Here is a 14,459-nt window from a genome sequence, read left to right on the forward strand (position 1 = left end):
GGAGGAGGTGGTTGAGGCTTCGCTAGACGATGACGATGTGGGGCAGGGACGAATGAAAATTGTGTATGTTGAAAGTGGCATGCTTAACTTGATCGAGTGTGTGGAGCACCAATTGCAAATTCTGAAAAAGACTATAGAACCGTCAATTTGTCTCAAATCGAGAGAGCGAGAGATTGCTAGATGGAAATTAGAGAGTGAAGGAAGAGATGAAATTGTTAGACAGGAGGATTGGACGATTCAGGAAAAATTGGAGTGGTTGGCGGTTAGGTTAGAAATGAGAATTAACATATTCTCTCTCAATGAAGAGGTGTGCATTTTCGGTAGCAGCGAGTATCCGATAGAAGTGTCGTTATTTTATACCTAACGGGTTTAATTTTTACAGGAGGCAGAGAAGGAAGATAGATTCAAGGGAATAGTTCAAACTATATTGCAATGGAACGCAAACGCAAGGTCTGAAGCATGTTCTAGGAAAATTTACAGTAAAATGATTTCGAATTTAAACCTAACTGTGAAAGAAATAGAAGGAGATGGAAACTGTTTAATACGAGCTGTTTTGGATCAGATATTGGAAGGGGAATATTACCGTGTGGATCAAGGGTTGATTAAAATAGTGAGGAACCTTATTGCAGAGTATTTGAGCTCTAATAGGGAAAGATTTGAGCCCTTCTTAGTTGAGAGTCTAGAAGAAGGATTCGAAGCATTTCTAGATTATGTACGAAGGGATGGGACTTGGCTTGGGCATGAGACTATGGTAGCGATATCAGAGTTATTCCAGAAGACTATTGCAGTATACCAAAGCAATTAACAGGTTATTTATGCGGGAGAAAGCGAGCGTAACCTGGAAGTGATTCGACTGCTGTATACTGGAAACGCAACCAAAAACCATTACGATAGCATATTAAAAGTTTCAGAAATGGAAGATCAACACAGTGGCACTGACAGTTTAGTGAAGAAGGTTAGAAATTCCGATAGGGATCGCAGCAAGCCTTGCTCGGAAACGGACGAGTTTTTTTTTCGGTCGTCGCGTTCGATTTTTCCGTTGTCTATACCTATCATAGAGAAAATATGGCGAAGTATTTCGTAGCATAAATTTGAAATGTGTAAAAATGGAGTCTCCATAGAAAAGGAGTGGTGTCTGAAGTAACGAAATAGAAGAGTGTAATTCTAAATCATCGATACATTTACGATAAATACGGGCCCAGTTTCTATTTTCGGCTGCTGTTGTGCGTTAACACAAGAAAGGAAATGCGTTTTATACAGGTTTTTGAAGTTCCGCGAATTAAACGGAGTGCTTCCCGGGGGCAGTGTAATTTAGCAAAAAAGTTATCCCAAATAAGAAATATTTAAGAAAAGGAAAATTTGGAACCGGATGTGAGAAAAATGACCGCTGCACCGGAAAGCTGTTCATCACTTTTGAACCTTCACTTCTTGAATCGTCGAACGGACGCGTGCAGTTCCGAACTCGGTTAGGATGTGCAATGAAAGTAAAGAAGTATCGAAATGAGCGTTATGATATGGGTGAAATGGACGAATGTGAGCAGATAACTTGAGGGCTAGAAAAAGATTAAATTGCGGTTTTTTATTGATTTTGAAAAAAAAAACAGCAGTACAAAGTCTTAAAGTGCACTGTGTGGAAGTGAGAGGAGAAGTAAAATGATGGTGATGATTGTACTCTTATGTGAAAAATGGAAGAAATATTGACTAAATCAGTTAAGGTAACAGAAAGAAAGTGTAGAAGAGGAAAGAACTTGTTTGCTGTTTCGGCTGTGCTAATTGATGATGTCGAGTTGACCACAAACCCTGATATTTTCACTCGGATTGCTTCGATTATATTTCCTGAGAATTACCGTGGCTAAGTATATTCTTTATATATTTTAATTCTGTAGAGTTTTTAGTTTGATCTTTACCATTGAGAGGCCTAGGCTGGGGTTGTTTTTCCCATTCTGAACCATTGACATAGATGGCGTCTAGCACAGTGGGGAGGTGAGGGCACATTTTTTCTTCTGTGACACAATCTTAAAACACATTTTGTTGTTGCATGCTTGTTCGTATTTACGGTGCCATAAATTATGGTGGGGTGTAAGGGGGGGGGGGGGGGATGTGTTGACACTAACTTTTTTTTTGTTCTTCTAATGTTTCTTTTCAAGAGCGAGCAAAGGCGCTATATCCAAGGTCAAAGACCAGGAATGATAGTGCATTGAAATCCGGAACTCTCAAATTTTAATATATACAATAACTAACGTCAATAATAAAAAAAAACCAATAACTAACGTCAATAATAAACTGAAATCGAAAATTTTTACATAATGGTTCTTGTTAACAAAAATTAAAACAATTGTCAGTTTATTACTCATACATAGGGTTTTGGATTTCTGTGCAGAAAAACATCATTTCCATCCCAAGAAGGACGAATACCTCGGACCACTATCAAGGAGCACATGAAGTTTAGCATATGTGCTCCCAACGTTAGAATCTTAGTTATAGCGATGGAAACGTATGGTACTGTTGTCCACGTTTCTTCCTCCCTGTGTTCCAGTTGTCTCTGCGTCCAATACTGCACAGTGGGCCCGGCCAAGTTTAGATGAGTAGTAAATGTACTTTTACTACTCACCGGGATGCTGACAAGATCTGGCTGTGTATGTATCATAAGCATAAGCATAAGCATAAGCAGGTTAGAAATTCCGATAGTCTGCAGCAGCAGAAAGTTGCTCAAGTAGAACACAAATTAAATAGGATGGAAATAGTAGAAAAATCTGAAGATAAACAGGAAAAGGAGTTGCAGATTCGTGAAAATCATGTTAGCAAGGAGGTTATTCGTATAGGGACCCTTAATGTTCGTGGATGTTGCAAACAAGAAAAAAGAAACATAATTGATGAGGTGTTGTGGGCCTACAGGATAGACATAGCTGCATTGCAAGAAGTCAATACAGTAGGAGAAACTATTGAAACCAAGAACTATATGTGGAAGGTCGCAAAAAAAACGCAGAACAAATCTAGGGGATTAGCATTTCTGATTAGGAAGGACAGAAAAGTACAATCAAAGGAGATTAAAGTAACATCCTTCGAAGCTATCTGTTCGGAATTTGAAGTAGACGGCAGGCGGCTGATAATAGTTAATGTTCATGGACTGAATAATAAGCCATACAATTTCTTCGCAAAAATAGGAGCAATAGTAGATATTGAAAGATTTAGAGGTAGTATGGTGCTTGTTGGGGACTGGAACGCACAGATAGGCTCCGGAGAAGTTGAAAATGAGGAGAAGTTGTTCATAGGAGATAGGTTAGGGTTCCAGGGAAACAATGACAATGGAGTTGCATTCAAAATATTCATGCATTTGCACAAGTTGCAGAACATTTCTTCCATAATAGGAATAGATACTTCAGATACGTGGAGATGCAAGAATAAGATGAGTCAAATAGACCATGTTCTGAAACCAGTTGATAGTAATATTCATATTAGATGTATAAAAGGGTATTGGACCAGAATAGAGACTGACCACAAGCTTTTAGTTACAGTTTTAAGGAACAGTAAAGGAACAGAACAGGTAAAGAAAAGGGATGATAAGAAAAAAATCTTAGAAGCATCTGCCTTGAAATATGATTCTGTAAGAGAAAGTTATCACAAAGAGCTTAATCGTGCAGAAGTAGAAGTAGATATAATGGATCAGGATCTCGATAAAGTATTTGAAGAAGTTACAGGAAAAATGAAGAAAGCAGCAAGGGTGGCGCTAAAATCATCTAGGCCTCCATTAACTCCCAGGAGGAAAAGAGCTTTATCAAAATTAAATTCGGCAACAAGGTTAGCTAACAGATTCCCAGAGGTACCATTTTATAAAAATAGAGTAAAAGAAAGGAAAATAGAGTTTTTGGCAGCAGTGAAAGCTTACGAGGAGAAGTCAATAACAAAATTTTTCAAGGATATCAACGACTTTGACGTCAGCGTTAGAGTTAGGAAAACTTATGCTTTCTTGAGGAGGTTTAAAAATAAGAAAAATCATAGGAAAATAAATATGCCAATGAAAACATGGAATGATATTCTAAGAGCAGGAGAAGGGGAACGAGATATAATGACATTGTGTGAGGAAGATAAGTGTCCCTTAACTGAACCGCCCAGCAAGAATGAGATGGAAATCATTCTTAAAAATCAATGTAATGGAAAGTCAGCAGGTAGTGATGGTATAAGAATGGAGTTAATTAAATATGCAGATGAGGAAACTTTAGACGAATTAATGATATTATGGGGAAGAATATGGAAGGAGAATAGGTTTCCGAAAGAAATGTTAAAATCAGTCCAGGTACCAATTCCAAAGATAAGGAATCCAAAAATAGCCAACGACTATCGTAGGATAAGCTTGTGTAATGTAGTTTATAAACCGTATGCAAAATGGCTCAAAAAAAGGTTGGGACAATTCACTCAGGAGATAGATCTTTCACAGTCAGCATTCATTGAAGGTAGATCGACAGAAGATAATATATTTTTGGCACGCAGCATTATGGAAGAATTTTGGAATAGTGGCAAAACATTGTGGATGGCGGCGCTTGATATAAGTAAAGCCTTCGACAATGTGAAGATTAGCGAACTCCAGAGAGTTTTAAAGGAGTTAGAAGTTCCATCGCATTTAGTTAATAGAGTTCTAACTTGTGTAAGGGACGAGAAAACAAGAATTTTATGGCAGAATCAATGGTCAGAAGAAGCGATTAGAACGAAAGGGATTAAGCAGGGATGTCCATTATCACCGTTTTTATATTAATAATGCAGAACGTTTTACGTAAGGTTGAGAATAGGGTAACAGAATTGAAATCAATTAAGAGAGGAAACGTAGAAGTGCCTCTTATATTAGCTTTTGCAGATGACGTGCTCATTCTTGCAAATAATAGACGTCAGGTATCAAAAATAATGAAAGAAATGGAAGAGCAATTAGGGGTAGTGGGGCTAGAAATAAATGTGGATAAAAGTCAGATACTCATAAGAGAACCAGATTATAATACAGAACAGCCCAAGGCATGGCCGTAGGAACGGGGGGGGGGTTTTGGGGGTTAAACCCCCCCCATGAGGGTCCAAAAAAGCAAGCGAGGTATTCTACTCTACACTCAAAATTTTAAATTCATAATCAAATTATGATAATAGATCAAAGTTATTCAACAATAAAAATCTAGATTAAAAACCTATCCCAAGTTCAAAATTCTGCTACTGTTTTTCAAAATTTTCTCATTTCTTTTTGGAATAAATAGACAAATCTGGGACGTTTTATTTAAAAAATCCAGGCAAAATCTGGGTATTTGATTTCAAAATTGTCGACCAAAATCCGGACAATATCCAGACAATTTTGGTCAAAACCTAGGAATTACTCATCAAAATCAATAAAAAATAACTTGATTAAACATTTCATGATTTTTTTTTTTTGAAATTTGCCACACAATTTGTTTTTAAAAGTTTGATTTAAGAATGAGGATGAGAATAAACCCGGCAAAATCCGGGCTTTTCCAATGAAATGCAGGCAAACAGATTGAACCGAACTTTTTCCTTAAGTTTATTTTAAATATCAGGGCAAACTCGGTTAATCGGGCAATCTGGCAACCTTATCATTGAACCTCAGGTTTGAATATTAAATTTGAAATTAAACCAATTTTGAAGGTTCTGGTTCCATATTCTCATAACCAAAACTGTATTTCTACATATTTTCGTATTTCTGATTCTGTATCAACTTTAGGATTCTTGATTTTTTCAGTTCGAATAATCATTATAAATTAGGAATGAAAAGCTGCTTTCCTGGTTCAAATTCGGTTTTGCATTTCATATCAAATTTTAATCATGTTTTTCGAAAATCATATGGATTTTCAATATTTTGATAATAGTTTTCCGAGTATGACAAAAATAATAATTTGGCTTTATATTGAAAATCGAAGTTCTTAAACTTTATTGTTACACAAAGTTTAAACATTTAAATCTTCTAAGTGACGATCCAAAATGGAAAACTCGGATTCAACATTTGAAATTCCCATTTCAATTGAGATTCACAAAATAATTTAAAAATAAATAATTGAAATAATGAAATAAGATTAAACTATCACTACAGAATTTAAATAATAGATTCATTAACGATGGCTCCAAACTTGCCTTAAAAAAACTGATCTGGAATTAAGAAACGGAAAAAGTATTTTTATACATTTAAAAAATCGTATAGAAATTCAGAAACAGATTCAAAGTTCAATTTTCGAATCCAGGTTCAGAATTCAGGATCAGAATTCAGATTGAAAACTTGCAAAAGGTATAGCTTGTGAATGAGTTTTTCAATCAATATAGAATTGTTGAGGAATTGAAAAGAACATAAGCTTGTCAATTCAATTAACAGATTTCAAATACTTTATCAGAATTAGTTGGACACACAATTCAGAGTAGAATTTGAGTTAATGTTCTCATATTGTTTTATGCAAAATATTAAAATTATATTAAAAAAAATCATCTACAAGATTTTCATTATAGAATTGATTCTTTATGAAAAATATTTGCTGTTAAAGAAACCTGATCTTCACCCAAAAAATCTGCTCAAAATTTTATATTTTCTCGGAGTTTTGTTTAACATTATAAATATTGCAGTGTTTTTAAAGCCAAATTCCAAATCAAAATCATAAATTTAGTTCAAGTTTGCATCATGAATGTTTGATCCGAAAATTTTAAATCTCTAACTGTTTTTTTAAATTTTATTAATTTTCATCAAAAGTTAGAATCTTAGAATTTGCAAAAGAGCTTGCAAGATTGGGCTTGTTTGATTTGAGTAAAGAATAGGTTTTTTTAAAAGAAATTAAAGCTACTCTAAAAAGAACTTATTCTAAGCGCAAATCCAATAATTTTTATATATCAGACTCTTAAACAAATAAAAAATTTAATCATCGATCAAAGAAAATTCCATATCTGATTTTTGAAGGTGCATTATAAAAATTCAGCTCACTGTTTAGGCTAAGGACCACTTTTCTAAAGCTACGATTTAATAAGAATACTATTAATGAGTACTTAAAAATAATATTCGTAAATATACATAGTTACAACCATAATTTGTTTTAATTTTTTTTTCGTGCGTTCTTGGGCAAAAAATCATAGGTAAAAATCTGTCACCAAAACCCCCCCCATGAGTCGGTTCTTCCTACGGCCCTGGCCCAAGGTAATCGAGATTAATGGGGATACATATAACGTTAGCAGCTCAATTCGATATCTAGGAGTGAATTTAACGTCAAAATTGAATAGACCAGAAACAGTAAGATTAAGATGTCAGAATGCACTGAGGGCAGCTAAAATGATTGTAGAGTTTTGCAAAACGTACAAACCTCCTGGAGATTTGGGAAAGCTGATGTACAATTCAGTCATAGCTCCATCAATGTTATATGGAACAAAGGTTGCCATGCTCACTAAGAGAAATAGATTACAGTTAGCGAGATTCGAGAAGCAGATACTATTAGAAATTTGGAATCATTGCAGGAAAGAACCAGAAACTAAGTTTAATGTGAGGAACATGCTTAAGGGAAAAATCATCAATAGAAGAGTCAGGGCAGGCAGGTTAAAATATTTAGGTCATATACTGAGGAGGGAGAGTGATCATCCCCTCAGATTGGCTAAAGAACTGAAGTTCGGATATAAGAAAAAGGGTAGACCCAGTTTTACATACAATAATGGGATAGAACAGGACATGATAAGATATAATGTAGATCCAGAAGTTTGGTTAGAGTTGGCCAAAGACAGAGGTAAATTTGCACAAAAGGTGGATCAGATCTATGAAGATAGCGATAGTGAAATTTCAGAAGGAATAGATGAAGAGGAAGAAAAAGATTAGAGAAGGAAGTGTGATCTGTTCTCTCAAAAATGCTCATGTGTACAGTCATAAATTAAATTTCCAAATGATTGCCACTTATCTAGAACTTATACTCTCAATCTTAGCATAATAAAGTGTTAATATTATATAATTAAATGTTCGTTAAAAATATATTAAACAAAAAAAAAATAAATAAAAAAAAAATGTGTCGTGGTCGTGGTGGATCGTGGTGTCGGGACACTTCTAACTGTGATTCTAGCAAAACTTTATTACTATGAAGTGATATGGGTGTCTAACGATTTTAAGTGTTTTTTTATATTCTCAATGAACGTATCCTTTTCAAATTATTGATATTTTACTATTATTACTAATTTTTTGTAAATTTTTAATTTTGTATTTTTATGATGGTTTGTTGTTGATATATTTATTCATACTGGTTTGTATATGTGCATATTGTTTATTATTAAATATTTTATTTCATTACTATATATTCCTTCATATTATTGATTTTTCATTATTTATCATCCTTAGTAAATAATTATATTTCATTTTTTATATTACATGTACTATATTTATATATTTGATCTTTAAATATTTTACAGAGGGAATGCATCTGGGGATAACCCAAGGAAACCTTGCAAGCGGAGTGGTAGCCAACCATTGTAGGTTTCTGAGGGTTGGATGTCTTCCTTCGACGAACCATCGGCCGTGGAAGCCTTCGGGCCAACCACACAGACATAGGCAGGTCCTTGCTACCGATGGGGGAATCATACATACATACATACATAGATAGAATCAGATGAGCCTACCGAAATAAACAAATAGAGTTAAAAAACCAGGATCATACTCTATGATTTGATTAGTGTAATTTGACCATAAACATAAAATTGACCTGATGACTTCACACCTGAATAATCAAATATGTTTCAAATATCAACACTTAAAAAAACCACATCAAATTGGTAGCCCCAACAAAGACAGGGCATCTCGTCAACCCGAAATACCAGAAAGAATCTTTAAAATGTTCCCATATTCAAACAGTAAACAATTGATTGCCATCAAGAATGTACCCAACTCATGCCATTGATTACATTTCCAATCCAATCAGTGTCTCTTGACTCGGACTGTGTGTAAATAAATAAACCATTCCGTATACCTTCCATTCCTTGAGAGGTTCCGATCCGATTCGATCCCTCAGCACAGGCAGGCCTCCCAGGTTGGATTGGGCAGGGCATTCATATGACTTGCTCCTAATCAAAGAAACCTTTTCCGGTAACGGCCCAAAGTATGTGTTTGTGTGTTAGGGGGGACAATCGAAATCAATTGAATTTCACCTCATAAATGTCAGAACCAAAAGAACTCTTGCCTATCTGTGCAAGTCTCCGTTTGGAAAAGGTTCAACCGAAGAAAGAAGCGTGGGACGAATATAACCTCAAATCTTCCGGCCTTTTCAATATTGTGACAAAGACGCAGAAAATTAAATTAGATTTCTCCTCGCAGAAAGCAGAAAGGAAGGTGCCCGATTTTCTCTTTTTTCCTGCTTCTTCCCTCCAGCGGGAAAAATGTCCTTAGGCCAAAACTTTCCACTTTATGTGGTGTGAAATATTTGGACTCTACAAGAATGAACCCCAACCCCGTAAACGGACGCATTGAATCGGGGCATAAGTGTGTTTTCCCACATTCGGGCCGAGATAAAGAACGTGGTGGTTCTTTTGGGGCCATTAGTAGAGGATTGCGTGCCGTTTGGTCGTATTTTTGGCCAACTTTTGCCGTCCTCCGATGGATTTTTATTTTTCACATTCGCCGCTTTCCGGGCAATTGAATGACTTCTTTTCGGACAATAAATTTTCCTTATTTATTCGCACTTCTTAAGGAGATCCTTGAGTTGTGGAATGCTTACCTTCCGATGTGATCTGTTGTATGAATCAATAAATTTTACTAAAAATCTTCAATCACACGAAATTTCGATAGGGTTCAATTGTGCAGTAATGGAAACAGGGTGGCCACAACTTTTTCCTTTTGAAATTCCCGGTTTTCTCGGTCATTAATTCAAGTTTTTCCAGACTTTGATTGGATATTTTCGTCGACATACACCAAAATTTTGAGTTTTTACAATGGACTTGGACTTGGTTGTTTCATAACACTGAAATCATTGAATACTTAGACGACTATTTTAAGGTTTTTATCACATTTTATTAAAATGATAAAAAAAAATATCCCACACAAAATCGTTATGGGTTTTTAAATCATGTTTACAAAATTTAAAAATGGTGTGTTAAACAGGACTTTTCAATTTATCGTTTGTCTTGTGACTTTCTTTCATTTTTTGATAAGTTACAGATACCAAATGTGTTACCACAGTTCACAAAATCCACGTCTTTGAGAACTAAAAGTTGTTCTGAGGGCGTTCAATCATGTAAAACCACGAAGGTGTTACATGATTGAGCGCCCTCAGAACAACTTTTAGTTCTCAAAGACGTGGATTTCGTGAGCTGTGGTAACAAATTTGGTATCTGTAACTTATCAAAAAAAGCACAGTATGCACAGATAAACGAAGTTATTGATGAAAAACCAGTATTTTTCGTTCCTTCCGAGCAAAATACCTCAAAATTTTATTCACGTTTGAGACTCAAGCAACCCCTCCCTATGGTCAGATCTTCCTGAAACTTGGCATGGGACCTTCTGATAAGCTAATAAATAATTTTGACTTGGAGCGAGTGATTTTTTAAATGCTACCATCGAGTCTGAAACTTTCGTTGAAACAAAATTTTCACTAAATAAATGCGATTTTTATAATTTTTTTTCTCATAAAGTCACTAATAACAACAATACTGTTGGTCAAACACAAAAACAGTGTTCAGATGATCGATAGAAAATTTATTCACCTTCAATATGCAAAAGAGGGATTTCAAATTACTGTTGTACCGTCCGATATATTTTAATCTAAGTACAAGAACTTTTCTAATTTTTCCGAAATTTCATATTTGGAGCATAACTCAAAAACGGTTCTATTGAGATTTTTTTTGAATTTCATTTTCGGTTTCAGCGCCCGATTTCACATTAGAAATGACCTTCAGTTTACTGAGTTCAAAAATGCTGTAAACTAGTGTTATCAGTCATTTTGTATAGTCATTAACATGTGGTTATCTATAAGATGCACTACAAGAGGCAAATTAATGGTTTTTCTAAGGAATTTTCCGACTTAGCATAAAATTGTGAATGCCAGTGGCAAAACTCGATTTTTCCAGAACTCGACGTTATTATCCAACTCGGCAAGCTCCGTTGGATAAATTCTCGACTCGTTCTAGAGAAATCATCTTTTTGCAACTTGACCATCACCCAAACATCGTTTCTGCATCTTGATTTATGACTTCAAAAGTTTAAAAAAATTTGGGCAACAAGTTAGTTTGTCTTGATTTAACAGTTTTGAGATTCATTTAACAGCATACACAAAGATCTTATTTATGCGGGTTTGTTTTACCCAATATTTTAAACGGGGCTTTATTTTACACGGTTTTTAGTCATTAGACCGATTCATTTACACGGTACTCACGAATCAACATGGTTTTTGGGAGAAAATATTTTAAGTCCCATGTATGAAGGGCGGATTTCATACCGCGTAAAAAAATAACAAAGTTTGAGATATGAAAATTGAAAACATTTATTAAACACACATTTATCAACTGTATTTTTTTTATTTTAACCTAAGAAATTTCGGTTTTAAAATGAATATTAAAAGAAATTTGCAAACGAATTCAAAATAATGATATTAAAATTTATTTAATTAAATCAGAAATTTCATAGTTACAGGTCAGTAAAAATATTTTTATAAAAATAATTTCTCATCGTTTTCATTATTCATGCAGTATAGGGTTAGCTTTGTTTGCAGAAAAATGTGGATTTGACTTCAGTGAAAATTTAACAGTTGATTGTTCAAAATTTATTTTTATTATTATTTAGGGTTTGCTTGGAAACAACTCTGTAGCAGGAAACAAAATCTTTTAAATTTCTGTAAACACATGCTAAGCTAAGCTTGCTAAGCTAAGACTAACTTTAACAATTTATGCAAAACCTAGTTGAAAAGTGGGAAAATAAGGTTTTTAAAATCAAAGAGACTCAACAGTTAACATAAAATTTTAGAAACTTAAAGCTAAGATATAAAATGAGATTACAAAAACAACATGATTTGTACATATTTCCGAATCTGTAAAGCATTTGATTCTAAATTTCATTTGACAGATTCTGTCAAATCTAGTTCTAATGATACTGGGTTTTTAAATTTAAAAACTTATTTCAGAGGAAAATAATTCATTAATAAATAACTAATAAACCGACAAGTTAAAAAAAAATCGAATTTATTTATTATCCTCCTAAAATCCATTTACAACTTTCTTGAAGATTGCAATTTTTTCAACTTTCTTGAAGATTGCAATTTATTTTTAATTTTTTTTTTGCCTTGAAAAAAAATTTATTCATTCAAATTAAAAAAAATATTACAAAATATCTCTCAATTCTCATATTACACCAGACTGTGATAAATAATCAAGAAGGAAACCTTAGTTTTCACAGAAGTTACAACTACTTCGAAATTTCCTTAAACTTTGCTAAAAAAATTTTAAGTCAATCCTTGAATCTCAAAAAGAAGTGCTAGTAGAAAAAAAAGTAAATTGCATATTTGAATAGCTCTCAACCCCCGGAGAAACGAAAAAACGTAAATTTTGTTGCCTTGTGCTATCGGAAAGAAATAAATTAAAAATAATCAATTTTATTGCAATGATTTGTTTACCATGGGTCTTTTTGAACATTTAAATTTAAAGATCTTGTTTCTAAACACAGATATCCCAAGCATCCAAAAGTCACAAATTTACTTGAATAAAGGCATTGAATGTTACATATTGCCTGACAAAGAGAATCAAATGCCCAATTCCCTTCAGTGAACTTTATGTACTCAATAATGGACTTGAAAGTTGCAAAAGTGATTAATATGTACGTTGTTTGAGACTTGTTTTGCCCAATTCCGATGAGTAAACTATATGTACTCATTAACGAACTTGAAAGTTGCAAAAGTGATCTATATGTACGTCATATGGGACTTAAGTCACATAAAGGGCACAAAAGTGCTCAAAACGGATTTGGTAAATCGCAAAGAGTGCACTGATGTGCTTTCAACATCAAATCACCACTTCGAATTTTAGTTTCATTTAGAACAACATATAGGCGTGGTCTAGTGGTAGCGTGTTGGATTCTCACCTCTAAGGTCGGGGTTCGATCCCCTAGCCGGGCAAGTTTTTTTTCAATAAATAATTTGATAATTGAGTGACCATTCTGATGCGATATTTGTAGGAAATGTAGGAAAGAAGCAATTGAGATATTTGTCTAGTTTGGAATCCGGCGCAACATAGTAAATAATCAAGATAAGGTGATATGAACCGAAGCCCAGGGTTCAGATAGAGAGAGATTTTTTGCTCATTTTGCGATTTTTTGGAAGCTGAATCAAGAGGCCGCTGGAAGCTGAATAAAAGATCATTAAGACTTGTTTTGGAACTTGAACTAAAATTTTGAGCTGTATAGAACGTACTTCATATCAATTATGGGGCTGAGTAAACGTTTTTTTCCTGTTTTATGGGACTTTTGGTTGCTTGGGTAGATCTGGTTAGAAGTCACTTCATTAGAAATTTTCGCAAATTTTCAAAGAAATCTTAATATGTTCGAGTTTCTAAAAGTGTTATTTGAAATGTTTTGGATAAGTTATTAGCAGTAATGGAAAGAAGTTAATTTACCAAAAAGTGCGTTTGAGAGGAGATGGTTTCCTTTTGAACTCAGAAAATTTTCAATGATGTCAATTATTAAGCTACAGAAAAACACATATTAGCATCGTTAGCATTTCCAAATTTTCATAAAGAGCTCTAAAGTTCTGGAAAAAATTTAAAAGACTTTCTGAATTTCTCATCTCATTCTTTGATCCATTTTTTTACTCTAGGTTTCAGTTATATTAGTGAGTTTTTTTTTTCAATTTAAAGGTAATTGAAGAGAAATCGAAGTAGTTTGAAAATATCAAAACTTATGATATTTTTCTTTTACATTTTTTGAACTGTTGGATTTTGACATGAAAATACAAATATTGAATATGAATTTGAATTTTTGGTTGAGTCCCTGATCTTGGGGCCAAATCTGAACTTCGATTTCCATTTGTTAATTTTCCCGGTTTTGGGTCTAAATTCCCGGTTTTCACGGTTCTGTGGTCAGCCTGTGGAAAGATCTTTCTTCCAGAATTTCAAGTGATCAAATAGTTTCGAATCTACTTTAAGTACCGGTTTCAAAATCAGTTCTTCTACCTTAATAGAAAGCAAACCGTGTTTCTTGGTCATAAGTTCAACCAAAATCAATAAACAAAATGGCGCCTTAATGTAAACTTCACATCAAGCAATAACAAGGACGTACACTTTTAAACTATTACCTTTGAGTTCGTTCAATTATGTAAAAGTATAAATTCAGAAGTTGATCAGTTTATGTTTTGAAATGAAAATCCTCGAAAAAAAATATATTTTAAGTTAATTATTGATTGACAATAAAAATGCCAATGTTTGATCCATATTCAAGTTAAAAAAAAAACAAAGCATACATTTTGGTTGAATAAGATTGAATCCATAAATCT

The 14,459-nt window shown here is 33.9% G+C and overlaps 1 protein-coding gene across 4 annotated transcripts in view; it reads left to right on the forward strand.

The window, feature by feature from the left end:
* Positions 1-14,459, forward strand: part of LOC129746044 (mucin-2-like) — a 639,333-nt gene that overhangs the window by 325,513 nt on the left and 299,361 nt on the right. The window lies entirely within an intron of this gene.

The sequence above is a fragment of the Uranotaenia lowii genome, chromosome 2 (genome assembly GCF_029784155.1).
Source record: "Uranotaenia lowii strain MFRU-FL chromosome 2, ASM2978415v1, whole genome shotgun sequence".
Classification (NCBI taxonomy): domain Eukaryota; kingdom Metazoa; phylum Arthropoda; class Insecta; order Diptera; family Culicidae; genus Uranotaenia; species Uranotaenia lowii.